We start from the raw sequence: 19,754 nt of genomic DNA, 5'->3' as shown, positions 1-19,754 counted from the left end.
AAATAATCCTAAATTCTACCAGAAACTAAAGCGAGATTTGATACATACTAAATGTATTACTAATACTAATACTAAATAGTATAAATAAATTAAAAATAATCCTAAATTCTACCAGAAACTAAAACGAGATTTGATACAAACTAAATTTATTACTAATACTAATACTAAATAGTATAAATAAATTAAAAATAATCCTAAATTCTACCAGAAACTAAAGCGAGATTTGATACATACTAAATGTATTACTAATACTAAATAGTATAAATAAATTATAAATAAAAATTCTCACCCTTGCGTAACTTGCCCTCTTCTATTAGGATACAGTTCAGGATGTTGTCCATATCTCAAATATACATCAAATTGTTGTTCAGCTCTTGAATCAAAACTAAAATACGTTTGATCAGTGAAATTATCAGCATGGAAGAGCAATTTGACAAAACTGGTTTCTGATATGAATGTTTGTGGTTGTTCTGTTTCGCCGCAAAATAAACCTGGATCTTTTCTGTTGGACACTTCGGTTTTCGCATTGCCATCCACAATCTGCAAAAAAAAAAAAAAATAATAATAATTTAGAAATATGGGTTAATCAAGGTAATTAAAAGTTAAGAAATAGCAACTAAATGTTCATTTTGTAAAAAAAAAAAAAAGACTAACTTTAAAAGAAATGTTGAGTCTAACTTGGGGAAACAATTCTCTGATAATCACCAGATAAATGAGATAATTCTTATTAAGCAAACGCACAATGTTTGTGTTCCTAAATTCCAAAAGACATTTCTCTATAGCAACCTGTTCAATAAGCCAGGAATTATCAGAGTGTTTTTGGTACACTCTATCCATACATTTATATCATTTCTATAATATTAATTTAAATTTGAAATTAACAAAGAATGTCTAATTGAAAATTTCCAAGTAGCTGGTGCTAACTTTTATGTTATAAATTTTACAAATACATCATTTTCCTTGATTTATTATATTTATTCTCAACGGCGCAGAGCATCTCTAATTGGACCCCATATCAATTAAGATTTAATTGATCATTCCGTTTTACTTTTTTCCAGTTAAAAGTTCCAGGCAGGCATAAAATTAAGGCAGGAAATCCTTCTATCAACTATCGGAAATAAATTCAATTAAAAATTAATTACGTTTTCTAGGAAAGAGAGGCGAAGAGTTAGGCATGAATTTAATTGGTCCATCCACTCACTAACAATCCCCTCTTCTCCTGGCTGTCATTTGGTTTTAATTAAACAATTGTGATTTTCTTTGAAAACGAAATGCAGATAGCGTAAGGCCATTTACCTTCTTCTTTATTTAATGTTTTTTTCTTTCGGTAGCATTATAAAGCAAAATTAATACAGGGTGCGGCAGCATAAGTTCCTTTTTTCAAAACTTAATATAACCCATTGTATGAATCAGAACATTTTTAATTGTTTTTTTATAATCTAGGAGCATGCCTAAAGTTTTGTTTTACATAGTTTTGAAGATAAAATCAGATAGGTGACGTCCCCCATTCTCCATACACTGAGTAAACCGATTTCTGGCGTTTGTCATGACTAAGGAACGGATTTTTATGTATTTAAAAATGCCAAATATTTAACTAAAATATGCATTTATTTTCGTCAATTATGTGGAAAATATGTGATTTTCTTAAAATATTTTCTGGAATATTTAAGTAAAATGGACTTTTTTTTTTATGAAAATGGAATTTTTTTTGGGGGGTGCAAGTTATAATTATTTATACAAGAAAAGAACATTTTTACAATTTATAATAATTTATTAGGAACAAAATAATTTGTTTTTACAAGTTATAATGATTTATACAACAAAGAACATTTTTACTATTTATAAAAAGATGTGTTAAATTTTCAATTTTGAAAACTTCACTCTTCGAAATTGTTTGCAACCACATGAAATTTCAAATGTTGGAACGTAAAGTGGCGACGATCTGGGCGTAAGATGGACTTGTAACGACTAAAAGATCGTTCAACATCTACAGATGTTATAGGTGCCTTGCTGAAAGAAGTTATCTCGTTGGTTGTAAAGGGTACACGATGTTCTGAGGTGACTTCTGTTCCACTGATAATATCAGAAATCTGGCAGATGGTCTCCCACCCTTTGTTCTTGCTCAGTACTTCTACCAGTTTTGATCTGATCAGATCTCCCTTACTCCCAGGTATTCCTTCCACCTTTTCGATGACTTTTTTAACGTTGGACACGTGTTCTGTCAGTCGAACATTTTGGGACTCAAGTTGGGTAATGGCTTGTGCAAGAAATACGCGATTGTCAGAAATGTATGCAAGGTCGTTCCTTAAATTAGGTTTCTCGAATAAAGACTTGGCTGTATTTATCGCTACTGCTTCGTCTTCGAGATGTGAAAGGACATTCTTGATTTTATTGTAGTTTTCATAGTAATACTGAGCTGCTTCCAGCCAAGTACCCCATCTTGTCAATATTGGTTCTGGTGGAAGGCACAAGTCTGGATAGAGATCTTTTAGCATTTTAATGCAACTTGGTGCTTTTAAGAACACTTTTTTAACCACTGTGATTCACAGCCCTACAGTCTGTGGTTCACAGTTCCTGTCAACCACCTCCCAATTATGAAAATATGCCCAAAATAAAAAATATGTATTTTGATTAAATATGTAGAAATATTTATTTATTTTAATCAAATATGTATAAATATGCGATAACATCCAAATATGTGGAAATATGTGAAATAAAAGTAGGCTCAAACGGCTTAAAGAGTGTCAGTATGAATACTTCTAGTTGAAAAACGTCTGTAAATTGCCTAGAAAAAAATATGTAAATACATACGAATCCGTTCCCTAGTCATGACTCTTGCCAGCATAGCAACAACCATCATTTACCATAAATCCATGAAGCTAGATAAATTTCTGAGAAAGTTGGTTGACCCGAGGTGGGTTGTAGCATTTCTTCATTAGTGATAATGATATGGGGATTTCGAACTTTCAACTTGTATTCTTTTGCGAACCATTTTCAAATTATTTATTTAATAATATGAACCCCGCAATTCCTTTTTTTTAAAAGTAAGAGAATGATAAAATGTGTTCATCTATTTTATGCTTCTACAATAATTATTTTTCATTTAATTTCAAATTCCATTGCAGCTGGGCTTGTGTTTGAGAGAGGAGACGGTGAAACATTAAGGATAATGAAATGTGCAACAGAAATGGATTAAAAAACACCACGGCTTACCATTGTCACAGTTGCCACTTGATACTTCAACTATAACAGAAGTACTGAGGTTACATCTGCTTTGCTCTGGGGCTAAAGCCAATAAAAGTAAACTTTCAAAATGGAGGTGTGTTTTTTACTAATTTATTTATTAATCTATTTTATAGTAAGGTTCTCGTCCAAGTTTATTTGTTTAACTTTTGAGTAATGTAATCAACTCACATGTCAGTTTAGGTTATGTCAGTCAAACTTGAAGAGTGATACTTAAGTTTTGGATTGAAATACCGAAAGTACTTTTGACCTATGCCTTGAATCGATTACTTAAGAACATAATGTGTATTGATGATGATTTTTACTTAAACACAAGTAAACTTGACTGACTCAAAACCATGGGTGTTCTTCACTTTCTACGACCATCCTTCATTTTCAATCACCTTTCCTGAACTAGCCTTTGCACATGTTAGGGAGCTTGACTTCTGTTGACTAAAGGGACGTTCCCCTGTATTCCTATCATTTTCCAACTTCTATATTTAATTTTCTCTCTCCCTGCTACTCTTTACTGAAGACCATTTCCGCTGCTGGAACTATTTCAGACTCTATGTTTAGTAGCCTAGTTTCTGCTCCGTACAATTTAGTGCTTTCTATACTAGATAGTTGTGAAGATCAGCCTTTTGGATTCAGCCAGTAACTTTCTGATTCAGATTATTATTTTTTTTTTACTAACCCTCTTCTCAACTTACATCCTTATAATTCAATATTTTTTATCTAGGTATCAATCAAGAGGAGGATATTGTAGCAACGATGATCCGGCAGTAATATTAAAAAGAGACAATTTTCAAATTATAGATAGTTTAAGCAATCGAAATGTTTGTGATTTAAGTATTAGTAAGTGTATTTCAATTATTTCAGTTTTTGTTTGTCTTATCTTAAGTCAAAATTGTATTTTATTGTTGAGTAAGTTTTACAGTTTTGAGAAAAAATATGTTTAAAACAGAGCATTCTAGTAAGAACAAGTAGTACGAGAATTCACACCATTTTTATCTTAACTTGTTACATTATTTTTTAGGGGATAAGATTGATATTTTGAACTGCCTTACAAATCAAATCCTTACATATGCCTCCTTAAGAGGACATTATTGAAGAGGGTTGCGAGAAAGCAAGGCAGATGAGAGCGGAACTAAGATCTGTTAGAGCAGCGGAAACGAAAAGGGAAAAAGAAGAAGCTAGCAGGTATGTTTTTATTTTACCATAATTTCTGTATCTAAAAAATTAAATGAAATCTTTTTTTTTTTTTTTTTTTTCACTTTATTTGTGTATTTACAACTGCAACAATTGTTGCACCAAGTAAACATGATCTTACTGGTTCAGTTTACTTGTTATGACATGATTAGAGCAATCACCCACTGGTGAAACTCTTTCGCAATGATTTAGTCACAACAGATCTCTAGGCCATTTTCGCTTCAAGCGTCGAGGAGGATTGTCGGGAAGGTGAGGAGAGGAGAGTTGTTGGACAAGAGGATTAGGATGGAGAGCTAGGAGGCTGTGAAAGTTGCGGTAGCGAGACTTTATTAGGTTAGTGACAAAAGGGATGTGTAGGTCAGTGTGTATGGTAAGGTTAGAAATGTAATAAGGAGCATTCAGGATTTTCCTTAGGATTTTGGATTGTAATGTCTGTAGGCGTTTGGAGTTAGAGGGTTTGGTTGAGCCCCACACTTCTGCTCCGTATGTCCATATGGGTCTTAACAGGGTCTTGTAAATAGTTAGTTTGTGATTCACGTCAAGTTTGGATCTGCGGTCAAGTAGTCTACTAAGTAGCTTGTAGCGTCTGTTCACGTCTTGTCGTTTCAGTCGAGTATGTGGGTTCCAGGTGAGTCTCTTGTCAATGTACAGTCCTAAGTATCGTACTGAGTCAGCTGGAGGAATCGTTACACCGTTCAGTTGAACTGGTGGACTCGCAGATTTTCTTAGAGTAAACGTAATGTTTACTGACTTTTGTTCATTAATTTTAATTTTCCATTTTCGGAACCAGGTTTCGAGAAGCTTTAAGTGAGTTTGAATATTCTGACTGGCTTCACCGGATCGGAGTGAGATGAAAGTATAGCAGTATCATCAGCGAATGTTGAAACTATTGTATTTTGAGAAAGAGGTAAGTCAGCAGTGTATATTAGAAAAAGGAAAGGGCCCAGTGAAATCTTTTTAAAATACAATTTCGCCGGCAAAAAGAATTGAAAAAGGATAATGCCGGGATGGTTGTTCCCGGATGTTGGATTGCATCAAAAGGCCTTTGTATTCACCTAAAGTCACAGAGTGGTGTGCAATTTCCTCAGCTGGAATTATTTGTCCCCTGGTTCTTTGAGGAAAATGAAGTCGCAATGACAGTGAATTCGGACCCAGTATGTAAACATGTTACAGGAATTTTTCCCCCACGGCTAGTTGAGGTGGTCTTAGGGGGACATTTGGTTCCAACAAGACGGTGCAATGGCACATACTTCAAGAGCAACGATGGCTGTTTTGTGGGAACACTTCCCAGAGCGCCTCACATCTCAATTAGGGGCGATTTGGAGTGGCCGGCCCGCTCTCCTGATTTGGCCCCTTGTGATTTTTTTTCTATGGGTTTTTTTGAAATCCCAGGTTTATGTGAACCGCCCAAGGACCCTACAAGGTTTATAGACCAACATTTAGGAAGAAATTGCCAACATAACGCCTGCTATGCTGGCCAAGAGTCATGACAAACGCCAGAAATCGGTTTACTCAGTGTATGGAGAATGGTGGACGTCACCTATCTGATTCTATCTTCAAAACTACTTAAAACAAAACTTTAGGCATGCACCTAGATTATAAAAAAAAACAAATAAAAATGTTCTGATTCAGTCAATGGGTTTTATTAAGTTTTTTAAAAAAAGGAAGTTATGCTGCCGCACCCTGTATTTCACTAAGAAATGAATTATTTATTCAATCAACATAATAAATTATTATTAGAACTAAACAACGCGCAGTTTCCAGCATTTATGCAAACAATTAAAGCCAGTGTCACAACGATGAAGGTTAATTTTTGAAAGGAAAGCTCTAAGAATGGACGGACAGAAAATAGTTCGAACGGGAAAATGATTTTTAGCCTCAAAACTAAATATTCGATGAATTCAAGAGAATTTGTTTCACAGGAAATTCAAAGAAAGAGTTGTTATTTTTGCTTCAAATACTTAGATCTGAGTACGCGGTTTAAAATAAGAAATTAAGAAGGCGAGCCTGGCCAATCGGCAAGCTGTCCACATAGACATTCACTGAGAATTGGTTTCCAACAAACGGATCAAGTTATATTAAATACTTTTTTTGCATTTGATTTACTAGAACTGGACTTGATACGATAGAAAACGTCAAACAAACAAATATGTCTTTTGTCACGTCCTGAAACAACTGGAGAGAATCAACAGGTAGCCCACAATGGAATAAACGTGCAAATCTCTTAATAATGGGTTTTTGTTCTGTTGCAAAGTAATCGCCGATATCCGGTATCCTCCACTGGAGATGAGCAATGCTCATCACTAAGGAACGGATTTTTATGTATTTAAAAATGCCAAATATTTAATTAAAATATGCATTTATTTTCGTCAATTATGTGGAAAATATGTGATTTTCTTAAAATATTTTCTGGAATATTTAAGTAAAATGGACATTCCTTCCACCTTTTCGATTACTTTTTTAACGTTGGACACGTTTTCTGTCAGTCGAACATTTTGGGACTCAAGTTGGGTAATGGCTTGTGCAAGAAATATGCAATTGTCAGAAATGAATGCAAGGTCGTTCCTTAAATTAGGTTTCTCGAATAAAGACTTGGCTGTATTTATCGCTACTGCTTCGTCTTCGAGATATGAAAGGACATTCTTGATTTTATTGTAGTTTTCATAGTAATACTGAGCTGTTTACTGTTAATACTGTAATGCTGAGCAACCAGTTGTTTGTTTGAGGCCGATGTTCGTGGCATTTCACCCAAAAAAGAATACACTAAGTGACCGAACGAAATGAATTGGACACTTCAACGAACGAGCTGAAAGAACAGACAACGTCAGACAACTTCAAAGAACTAACAAGTGCCCGTCACTGTTTAGCAGCATTCTGTGTAAATTACAATAACCATTGTACCCAGTGTGATTCATAGCCCTACAGTCTGTGGTTCACAGTTCCTGTCAACCACCTCCCAATTATGAAAATATGCCCAAAATGAAAAATATGTACATATTTTGATTAAATATGTAGAAATATTTATTTATTTTAATCAAATATGTATAAATATGCGATAACATCCAAATATATGGAAATATGTGAAATAAAAGTAGACTCAAACGGCTTAAAAAGTGTCACTATGAATACTTCTAGTTGAAAAACGTCTGTAAATTGCCTAGAAAAAAATATGTAAATACATACGAATCCGTTCCCTACTTATCACTTTCTATTACAGTGATTCTGACAAGTGTTTGATGTCTTCTCAGATGGCTTAGAGCAATCACATCAGTTCTATTATGAATACTGCTTTAGTATAGTATATGGGCAGGGCCGGATTTTCCAACTAGGCTTCAGCCTAGGGCCTCAAGATCAAGAGGGGCCTACATTCAAATTGTTAGCAAAATTAAAATTACACTATTCTAAAAACAGTGAACACTAAAACACTGAACCGAAAATATTGATATATATCACAGTAGTGATGTATTTTATTATCTCTCATGTAATTTACAAACTTAAAAATGGAAGGTGAAAGGGCCTCATAAGCGGAATAGCCTAGGGCCTCTTTTCTTCTAAATCCGGCCCTGTATATGGGGCATTAGAATTTTGGATATTGTAGGGTTTCCCTCTTCGCTGACGACTAATATATATGTGAATATTTTGGCGCTAATAATCATCTTCCTCCTCGGAACCACCTTCTGTCTGTTCCTGGATCATATCTTTGCCTCTGCCAACCGCAAAACTTCTGCAGAATACTATTTAGGGCTCTGAGCAGTGTTCCCTCTAAGCTGTGCGCGTGTGCGCGCGCACATAAATTTAAACATAGCGCACATGAAAAATATTTGCGCGCACAAAAATTTTTTGTTTAAAACGAAACAAAGAAATCGATTGCAGGAACATATGGATATGCTGATGAGAGTAAAACCATTTACGATTGACGGAAACAATGTAAATTTAAGTTAAGTTTATGCAAAATGGTTAAAGCCAAAAGGCTGGAGAGAGAAGTTATAAAATAAATGCCATTCATAAAAAATGTAATCCTTAATTCTAAAATTGTTCAATTATAAGTAATTGTGAATTGTCGTTCTTGTTTGTTTGTTTTGACGAATGTTTTAATTTAAAAAAATAGAAACGGACAACGTTATTATATTGTAAGTATTTAAATTTTCTTATTTTTCATTTGAATGGAAAAGGGAAGCCACAGTAATCAGCTAAATTCTGTCTTCACGAACTATTGTGTTGACTTGATTTTAGGGTAGATTTTTCATTGGGTTCCGTTGTAATGTGTGGTATGCTGTACGATCGAGTCAATGCGTATACAGGGTGTTCAGCATAAGACTACTGTAACTTTGGGAGGCGATTCTGGGCATCATTTGCAACAAAAAATTCCATATAAACTATGGCTCGATTCGGCTCTGTTTTGTAGATATTTTTAATTTTATGTTTTTTCAAGGTACTACTACTTTTTAGCAATCACTTGTCTATATTTCTCAAACTATTATAGCTGCAGCAATTTCAATTAGCTCATTAGAAAGAAGGTTAAATTTCCTTTTAAATAAGCTAATTTATATTTCAAAATAATAATATTAAGTATTTCAAATTGTGGCCCAAACATAAGAAATAGCAAGTTTCTAATTTTTTCCAAAAACTTTGACTTCATTTTTCTCAAAAACATTTTATATGAAAAAACCGTGCACTATTCAGGAAAAACATCTACATACAATCACCTTTTGAAAGGTATACAATGCATTGGGGTTATTTTAAAAATTGATGCAGAAATCTGTGATTAATTGCAAAAAAGTAGGCCCCAAAACAGCGTGGCATTATGAAAGGAATTCACCTACCATAAGAATATAACTGATCAGAAACATCAAATCCAGTACGATTTTTTGCAAACGTGTAATTTAATAATTAATTTATTTAAGAACTATATTCAAAAATACATAATTTACATTATAAATGATAAAATCAAATAAAAAGAAGAAATTGGTGTATGATGTTAAATGAGCGTTAGGTACCAATTCCAAAAGAAAGGATTTTCGTTTAACGAGTTTAGGACTGTGTGCTATTCTTTAGTTAATTCACAAATATGCTAAATAATTTAAATAAAACACAGATTTTTTAAACTACTCAACAAACTTTTGGAACTAGGCGGTTGTGGGGAGCTATAAAGTAATCGATTTGATGTTTCTGATCAGTTATATTCTTATGGTAGGTGAATTCCTTTCATAATGCCACGCTGTTTTGGGGCCTACTTTTTTGCAATTAATCACAGATTTCTGCATCAATTTTTAAAATAACCCCAATGCATTGTATACCTTTCGAAAGGTGATTGTATGTAGATGTTTTTCCTGAATAGTGCACGGTTTTTTCATATAAAATGTTTTTGAGAAAAATGAAGTCAAAGTTTTTGGAAAAAATTAGAAACTTGCTATTTCTTATGTTTGGGCCACAATTTGAAATACTTAATATTATTATTTTGAAATATAAATTAGCTTATTTAAAAGGAAATTTAACCTTCTTTCTAATGCGCTAATTGAAATTGCTGCAGCTATAATAGTTTGAGAAATATAGACAAGTGATTGCTAAAAAGTAGTAGTACCTTGAAAAAACATAAAATTAAAAATATCTACAAAACAGAGCCGAATCGAGCCATAGTTTATATGGAATTTTTTGTTGCAAATGATGCCCAGAATCGCCTCCCGAAGTTACCGTAGTCTTATGCTGAACACCCTGTATATAAGTAGGTAAAAAATTTGGCTGAATATTAATACCATTATTGTATTGTCTTTTTTGCACTTTTTTAAATTGTCGCACAAAATTTGTTTATTTTGGAAAAAAAACTGCACACACCTAAAAAAGTGCGCACACAGGTCACAAAAAATTAGAGGGAACACTGGGCTCTGAGCTATTAAAATTCGCTCTTCCAAATAGTTGGGAGCTTCCTCATTTATTTTAAACTTTTAAAAAAGTTATTAAAATGTTTTCTTTTAAATACTTTATTGATATAAAGAAAACTTAGAATATGTTTTAGCCCAAACTCAAATTAACTTACGTAATATCTAGCAAGAGAATCTTTCGTTACAATCAGTCTTAAGTTTTCATCTTAATTATTATCTCTAAACTTGAAAAATATTCGACTAATCACTAGCAAACCAATCTATTACCTGAAACAATTTTCCATTCTCTGACGTGATTATTAAAGAAAAAGGACCTGTTTCCTTTGATGAAACGTTTAAATTGCCTGTATTTTTTTTTTTTTGTCTTTATTCTTATAACTTGCTTCAAAGTTCTATTAAGAATGATTATTATTTTAATTGAAGGTATTCAAAGCCTAATGTCATTCGCTGCCCGGTATTATTTTCGTTATAGACATCATTGTTAGCTATCTACAGGGGCTTTATGACTTACTGTGGATTAACAAATAATTATCTTTAACTTGAATTTAATTTTGTGCTTAAAACTGCGGAAATTAAAAAAAAATAAAATAAAATGGAACTTCAAATTAAAGAGCTTGGTGCAAAAAGGAGTTATCTACAGTTTTTTAAAATTTTTAGTAGGGGCAAAAAACTAAATATGCTTTAAGATGTATTCCTTATGTTGTGTCTGCTGTAAGGATTAGTTAATATATTGTGATGGGGTCATTTGGGGCTCAATTTGAACTTTCTAGGGCATTTTTTAGGCTTGCTATAAGCAAAAGTTATTTTGCAGCTAACTCTTTTTTGCACCAAAATCATAATTTTCAGTAATACTCGAGTACATATTAAGTACTTTAGTCAACAGATTTCTTGTTTTCTAGCTTTTAAGTGGCATTTTGTGTCTTGTCGAAGCGAATGTTAGATACGAGGTGTGTTCAAAAAATAAGGTGAATTTTCATTTTTCTTAAAAAATATTTATTTATTCATCGATTTTTATTTTGTCTCCTTCAAAGTAGTCCCTCTCAGATATAATACATATGTGCCAGCGTTTTTTCCAATCCTCGGAACAGTTCTGATATGCACTTTTTGGTATGTCCTTGAGCTCTCTCAGCGATTCGGTTTTTATCTCCTCAATCGTCGCAAATCTCCGTCCTTTCATGGGTCTCTTCAATCATGGGAACAGGAAAAAGTCGCAGGGCGCCAAATCTGGTGAATACGGTGACTGAGACATGATAATGTCATTCAACAATTCCTGAGCGATGCTTATGCGACGGTTTTTTTGATCAAAATTCAGCAATTTTGGAACGAACTTCGCTACTACACGCTTCATGCCCAAAATTTCCGAAAAAAATTGCAGGACATGTGCCAACCGATATGCCGACAACCTCAGCAACTTCTCTAATTGTGATTCGACGATTCTTCTCAACATTTTCATCGGTTGTTGATGTGCTGGGGCGTCCAGGGCGAGCGTCGTCATTCACATCTTCTCGACCTTCTGTGAAAAGCTTGTACCACTTGTAAACATTTTTTTGACACAGAGTACTCTCACCGTACGCCACTCTCAACATTTCAAGTGTTTTTGAGCACTTAATTCCATTTTTTACACAAAATTTGATTCAAATTCGTTGATCCATTTTTTTCGACAGAAGAAAATCGCCGAACTCGCAAAACACTTGTCTTATTTATGCCTCTAACATACAAACTAAACATGCTATATAGCTACAACTTTGAAAATATGTTCGAGACAAGTGTACCAACATAAAAAAAAAAGACAATCGAAATTCGAATGTACGTAGCCCGCGAAATTTGAAAATTCACCTTATTTTTTGAACATACCTCGTATATTATTATGCCTGTTAAAAAGAAAAATAATAATATCTACCTAATATAAACATTAAATAAACCTAATAAAAAAATTTTTGTTTGATTGATGGCGTCATCTTTTCTGTTTGGAGCAAAAGAAAGTTATCTGCAGTAGAAAACTCATTTTTACTCCAAATCTAACCTAGGTTAGAGAATAAGTAATATAAGTAATAATAAACGAGTCTGCATAAAGACTCGTTTATGCACCAAAAGATGTAGAATTGAACATACAATAGGGGGCGCCACTAAACACATTTTCTGAAAAAAATATAGATAACTCCTTTTTACACCAAGCTCTTCAATTATTTGTTTTAATGTTTTATATTTTTGCAGAAATAGTATTTATAGTATTTATACAATAAATTAGTTTGTGTATTATGCCAATCAATTACTTATTACTTCTCTTTATGTGAATAATTTGCTACAATCCTGAGAAATCGATATATTACTGCAGGACTTCTGAAAGTTGAAACTTGCTAAAGATGTTATGCAGTTTAACAGACGCATACAATTTTTGTAATATAAAAGCTTTAGTACAAAGAGAAAAAAAACCTTTATGAAGAAAAAAAACCTTTAAATTCACTCTCAGCCAATCAGAATACCGCGTCCAAATTAAATTGTATTCCTTAGAAAACTTTCTCATGTCATGACGGAATTTAATTTAGTCCCTCCTTAGCAATGGGATTCACTTCCTTCCTTTCGCTTCTACAAGAAACTAGGAGTTGATCATCAAATAGAGTGAATCCTTTTATTCCTTATGGTCCTGGAAGAGAAGGGAGAAAATATCCTATTATTTACAAGAGCGGGAATTGGAACTTTTACTGCAGCTGCTGCTTGTTGGTCAATATACGTATTTTTCTTCACTTCAGGAAAGCATGGGGCAATTTTCTACATCAATTGGTTTTCTAATGTTACAGTGGAGTGAATTTTCATGCAACTTTCAAATAGCTAATACTAGCTCCTCTGAGAAGACCTACCGCGCACCATTGGTTTAGCGTAGAAGCTCAATTTCAATTTAATAGTTTATTCAGATAACAGAGACCTTTAAAATAGGGCACTATTTCTGCCGTTCAGCTATAAATTTCATTCCTTGAAAAAGTATTGAAAGGAAAATCCTTTAATTTTTTCAATTTGTGGTGTAAAGTGGGCATATTCTTTGATTGTTGGCTACTTTTCGAGAACTCAGTGTCTAATCATGAGTTTTTGAGATAGAAAACTCATGGAGAATTATGATTTAATTTTTACGAAAAGGAATTTAGGTAGTAAAGGATATTTCTTGTGCTCCATTGCCCGCATGTACGTAGAACTATACATTTTATTTGAAAATTTATCATGAAAATGTTTTGACAGTAGTTCTAGGTAATGGTGAGGAAAAAGCTTTCATCTGATGACATTTAAGCGCAACGTATGGCATTCATAATACTAATTGAAATTCAATATGTAAGTTAAATTCGAAATTTGAAGAAAATCGAAAGAGCAGAAAAACCATTTTCATAAATAAATTTTAGATATAGCGTATTTGAAACAAACTGTACCAAGGAAATTTCAGAATGCAAATTGCGGTATGAGTACGTTGTGTTAATGTAGCAAAAGACTTTTTGTTTAATTATATTTATTTTAAATAGTATTATCTACTAAAAGGAGAAAATCTAGACTTGACGAAATACTTTTTACCGTTCTAATAGCTACGTAACTTTGCACTTCCAATTTAAGTTAAAAACAACTTAAACCAGTGGTTTCACTTTGAAGAACCTTGTTTAAAACTCTCTTAGTTATTTGCATATTTTAAAGCACTGAAATGTTTTTAAGTGTTGAATGTTTTTTCTTTTGTGAATGAAGAAATTATACACTTTTATGCTCTTTGTGAATAATTTTTAAGTAGTGCAATCTTTTGAAAGATGGTGAGTTACAATTTAGTTAACGTTATTCTACCTACATTTTGTATTCCACTAAAACTATTGGAACTAGATTAATATCTGAAATATTCAACAACTAATACTGTAGAAGCAGGAAAACGGCCTGTGAACCAGCTTTAACCATCATTGACCGTTCCGATTACTTGTATCCTATATCCTCGGCAGCAGCAAAGGTTTTCAAGTCTTGGCCAACAAATGGCGTAATTCCAAAAATGTATACGCTCAGGTTCTTTCTTGGGAGATTTCTTCCAAGGAATCTCCACCTTTGCAATGTAGCCAGGGATTTGGGTTTGCCAAAATAATATCATTGTCAAACTACGAGAACTGACTTGGTCCTTCCAGCATCACTGTCACTCTCCAACTGGTCACACCGAGCACTCTTTTGTAGCCTTCTCCATGGGCTTTCCTTTCTTTTTGTACCATAGATGATGCCAAAAGAATTTTCTTCATCTTAATAAGGGCTTTAATTTCAAAGGTAGTTCTTCAAATTAAGATATCATGCCGAAAATCTTTTACAACTTCAACTCAAAACATGAAGTGTGCGTTCATTCGTCAGACTCGCCACGTGCGCGAGGACACTGTATCCATACCACTTTTTTGAGTCCATGATTTTTTTACCACGTTAGAATCGAAGTTACATCGTTGGAGGTGGATATTTAATTGGCTTTTTTTTCAATTTTATCTTAAGCTCAGTCAGAATACTTTACCACCCACAATGAAAACTTTTCAAACATCAATTTGACTAGCTCAGTCAAAATACTTTACCACCCACAATGAAAACTTTTCAAACATTAATTTGACTAGCTCAGTCAAAATACTTTACCACCCACAATGAAAACTTTTCAAACATTAATTTGACTCCAAAACTTACTGAGCTAAACTTACTGTGAAGCAAAATTATTTTGTCTTGTGTTTATCACAAGTCTCACCTCAACCGCCACGACTCTAGAAAAAAGATTCTGATAGACTTATTCTTGGTGGAATCAATGAAAAATTAGAGAATGAAATAATTAGCGACTCCCTGGTCCTCTCAAGAAGAAATCTTTATCTTGTCGTCCCCAACAGCACTCTCATTAACATATACGCTAGTATTTCCTATTTCTTTCCATAGTTTGTACAGATTATGACTATTGAAAACCGGTGGTATCAGATTCAAATGCAAGCGTGCAATCGATTGATTCTTCCCTTATTAGGAGCCTTGCAACTCACTTTCCAGAGTAGTGGTAGGCTGTGGTCCGTAACTAGACTGTCTTAAAGTACTTTAAAAGCTCTGAGTGCAAATATCTGCAGCCGTAAAATGAATATGACCTGTATAAATGAATGAAATGATTAATGAATTCTAAATATTCCTGTTTTAAACCATTCATAAAACTAGCAATTTCGACTTTAGTAACTTGGTCGATTGCTTATTTATTGAGTTTGTAATTATAAGATTGGAAAAAAAACCTCCGGCCGATTTACTTTGGTTCTATATTCTTCGTAGATGATAGTAATATTTTAATGAGAGAAAAATATAAAGTAAAGAAATTTGAAATACTTTTAAACTGGAACGTACATTACATCAGAGGTTTTACTTAACAGTTTTATAAAGATAGAATTTCACCATTGAACTTAACTTGTAAGTGGGTTGATGTTGTTTCTAGAACCGGATTAATAAATTCATTGGCCGCGAATATTTTTATATTCCTCCGTGTAGGGTAGGGTAGACAGGGCGGTATCTTCTGCCGACCTACACTAGTTTTGTGTAAGAGGTACCAATGTGGCCTGTCCTTGGCATTTGACAGTGCCGAGGGTTTCAGCTTCTGGTCCTCACAAAAAGGTCTTTTTCGCATTCATAAAAACGTTATTAAAAGGGTTTCTGATTTTGAAATCTTAATTTTTGTTGTTGTTTTTATTAACTTCGCAGTTCTCATTAATAATTTAGTCGTAAGCCTTAGCGATCATCAATTAAAAAATTTAGAGTCTAAAAGTTAAAACAAATACAATTTTTTTATTAATCTATAAATCTGAAATTTGTTTCAAAACAAAAAATAGTGTTATAGATAAACTAGTTCACAGCATTATAACTTATACTCGTAATATTACAAGAATATAGAACAAGATGGCTAGGTAAAAGGTTTCTCTCTCCGGAAGAAGTAATTGAATATTTAAATGGTCAGAATGGATCGAGAAATCTTTATAGATATACTGCAGCCGCATTGAAATATAGATCTTTTTTGGTTCGAGAATTCAATTATTAGATTTAACTATCTGTAATTATTTATTTTCTTACTTGTGTCTTATAAGTACTATTATTATTATGATTATAACTTATAATTATTGAATTAATAATAAAGTAAAAAGTTCCAGCAACTCTACTTCAATTTTAAACTCTTTATAGTATTTTTAACTAATTTTTATTTATATATTTTTAAACTTTTCTGTCGATTAGAAACCAAATAAGTTGAAACTGATTTTAGAACTATTTATCTATGGATTTTTATAGGGTAAAATAAAAGAAAAAGTCAGTATAACCCATTTCAATCGTAGAAAATAAGTTTTGGGGAGCTCGTACACAACTTCTTCTACAATTATTATGCTATAAATAGTAAAGAGGATAATAGGGATAGAATTTGCTAAGTTTTTAGTGTCGGGATTTATCTAAGCGGAGACCCTGGGTTCGAATCCAAGTGAGTTATACTCTTCGGAGATCGATAATTGTGATCTCATTGTTTATTATTGACTTATTGAATAGTGTTGCCCTTTTACGATAAAACATTTCCGGAGGCAGGTAGTGCAAAATACTTTTGGTGCCAATAATCTCAGTTTTTGGCGTATTAACGAAATGGGAGCGAAGTTCCATTGAGTCATTGCCAGCATCATGCTCTAGTCAGTTTTATTTGGCACGTCGCTACATGCTGCAGCAAAACTGAATTCCTCCTTTGCAAACGTTGCCCGTTCGCACAGTACCTTTCAGCTTTCAGCAAAAACCTTTGTTCACATAATAATTAGCTCCCCACCACTACCTGAAAGAGTAGTTCCTTTCTATTAACTAAATTTGCTGCTACCCATTCCGAGTGAGACTTCTTGAATGGTCTTTATAATAAGTATAGGTACATACTATGTGGGTGCCCGGGGCGTTCAGGACAAAAGTGAGATTTGAAATATGACGTATTACACTGCAATTAAAATATAATTTTAGCTTTAAATAAAATGTAAGACTAAACTAATAATTGTATAGGGTTAATAATAAAAACAAAAAGAAAGAATTTTAAAAAGTAGGTAATTACATAACTACGTGAGGGAAATGTCACAGGACATCGCAGGACTAAAACATTGTTATTTAAACGTGTTATAGAGAAGACTATTCTCTACGATTCGGTAAGGATTTCATTAAAATCGGAACAATAGGAAATAGGAAATAGGATATAGAGGTTTGTAATTTGAACGATTTACAAAACCAACAAATTTTAACCTTCTATATCTCTATAACTATCACCACTAAAACTTTGCTATTTATATCACTTATAGAGAAGACTTTTCTCTACAATTCAGTAAAGAAATCATTAAAATCGGAATAATAGGAAGAGAGATATAGAGGTTTGTAATTTGAACGATTTACAAAACCAACAAATTTTAACCTTCTATATCTCTATAACTATCACCACTAAAACTTTGCTATTTATATCACTTATAGAGAAGATTTTTCTCTACAATTCAGTAAAGAAATCATTAAAATCGGAAGAATAGGAAAAGAGATATAGAGGTTTAAAATTTGAACCATTTGTAAAAGCTCCAAAATTTAACCTTCTATATCTCCATAACTATTACCATTAAAATATTGTTATTTATGTTGCTTATAGAGAAGGCGTTTCTTTTCAATTCGGTAAAGAATTCTTTACTTACAAAAAGAATTGCATATAATAAGTACAAAAAGAATTGTATTGAGTGCATTTGAACAGAAGAGCTAAAAATAAAATCATTCCGATTTATATTGGTTAGGTGCCTCAAAGGGCAAGAAGGTTTTTTCTTTTACTTGAAAAAGGCTCCCTAATTTCTTTTTAAATTTTCAATTTTCTTAGTACGATTTGGTACTAAGATAGAAACGTTCTTTCGAAAATGCATACTTGAATGTCATGCGATTTAATTATTTAAAAATAATAAAAAATAAAAATAAGAAAGCCTTTTAATGTTTAGAGATATTTAATATAAAATGCTTAATGCTGATTTATAATAATGAGTCACCCTATTTTAGAAAGCATTAATTTTTTTAAAAAACGATTAGCTTCTACGTGGAGCGTAGTGTGCAATATTTAAAACTGTCTCGAATAGAACAAATGGTATGTAGGAGAATGTGATATTTTGTTTAGAAAATGTGGGCATTGCCAAATTTTTAGTTACATTTAATTCAATCTCATATATGTTTAATGTAAGTCAGAGAGCGTGTTTTAGCAAGGTGCCCCCCACTCGTTTGTTAATAACGGCATTTTGTATTTCTCTTCTCATTTGTCAGTTAGTTCAGACATGTTGTCAAGTTCTGCTGGAATAGACCGCTTTTATGTATGAATCTTATCATTTTGGTTGTAATCCAAAAATGTCAACCAAGTTGAAATGACAGGCGTGTAATTTTATTACATTAGCAAAGTATAAGTTAACCTCTTCTGTGCAATAAACTGGTTCGTACTATTTCTTAAATTAATTATTTTCCCAGTCAAAAATTAGGCATTTTTCTTCCTTTTTTGTATTTAAATAGCAACTAAACTCGGACATATTTTTTTTTCCTTTGTTTAAAAAAAATATTTGTAGAAGAGGATGTAGAAAAATCTACTAACTATTACTAAATCTACTATACTAATGGAGTAATTGTCCATCTTTGGTATGGATTTGTACAAATCCATACCAAAGCAGTAAGAAGTACTTTACATTGCAAGACCTGCAACTTATTCAGTTATGTGTTACCAGACATAAGGCAAGCATAAGCGAGTAAGGTTATGGAGTTGTAGAGAAATCCGAGCTGTCCAGCGGTTCATTTAAGATGTACAACTGTTCTAAGAGTTTGGTTTGTCTCTCTGAACTTCATTGTTATGCGTCGAGTCTAAGTTTGTTTTGCCTTGTAAACTAAAATAATTTAGTCTTCTGTCCATTTTCTCACACAGCAGGTAAATGTTAATTTTCAGTGTTATAGAACGGAGACTAAATTTTGAATGGAAATCAGATAGTCTTCTATCGTAGCTTAAAGTACTAACAACAGAACCAAGAAATTGTCGGACGAATTATTGTAGTGTAAATTTTCAAATTGCAAGTTATGCATAAGTATTTAAAGATCGGAGATCTGGGCTTCCAATCATCTATCCCGCTAAGTGAATGATTCTGACCAGAAAATTTTCTTAGACCTCGTTTTGCGATCGCGTAATCTTACAAATCGCATTTTTCTTGGGGAACAAAGAGATTAAATTCTCTTTATAAAGAAAATAAATGTTGAATTATTTTCTTTACAATTCACTTCTTCTATTCATTTATATTGATTCTTTTTAATCATTAGGAGATGATCGGATTTTAGGGTCTCCTTTCATCACGCAATTTGATGTTTGTATTTTTCTTTTTATTACCTTGGAAAGTGCTTGGCGAGAAAAGGCGATGACATCTGTAAGAAATCAGCGTCACAATT

The 19,754-nt window shown here is 32.9% G+C and overlaps 1 protein-coding gene across 1 annotated transcript in view; it reads left to right on the top strand.

The window, feature by feature from the left end:
- Positions 1–3,123: 3,123 nt before the first annotated feature.
- Positions 3,124–19,754, top strand: part of LOC141449571 (uncharacterized) — a 52,070-nt gene continuing 35,439 nt past the window's right edge. Inside the window, exons 1-3 of the mRNA XM_074119118.1 lie at positions 3,124–3,319; positions 3,962–4,077; positions 4,259–4,422. The gene's annotated coding sequence lies outside the window, so the exon portion shown is untranslated. The remainder of the gene's footprint in view (positions 3,320–3,961; positions 4,078–4,258; positions 4,423–19,754) is intronic.

The sequence above is a fragment of the Rhodnius prolixus genome, unplaced genomic scaffold (assembly GCF_049639745.1).
Source record: "Rhodnius prolixus isolate KJV_2025 unplaced genomic scaffold, Rpr scaffold_2, whole genome shotgun sequence".
Classification (NCBI taxonomy): domain Eukaryota; kingdom Metazoa; phylum Arthropoda; class Insecta; order Hemiptera; family Reduviidae; genus Rhodnius; species Rhodnius prolixus.
This window is presented reverse-complemented; position numbering and strand designations above follow the sequence as displayed.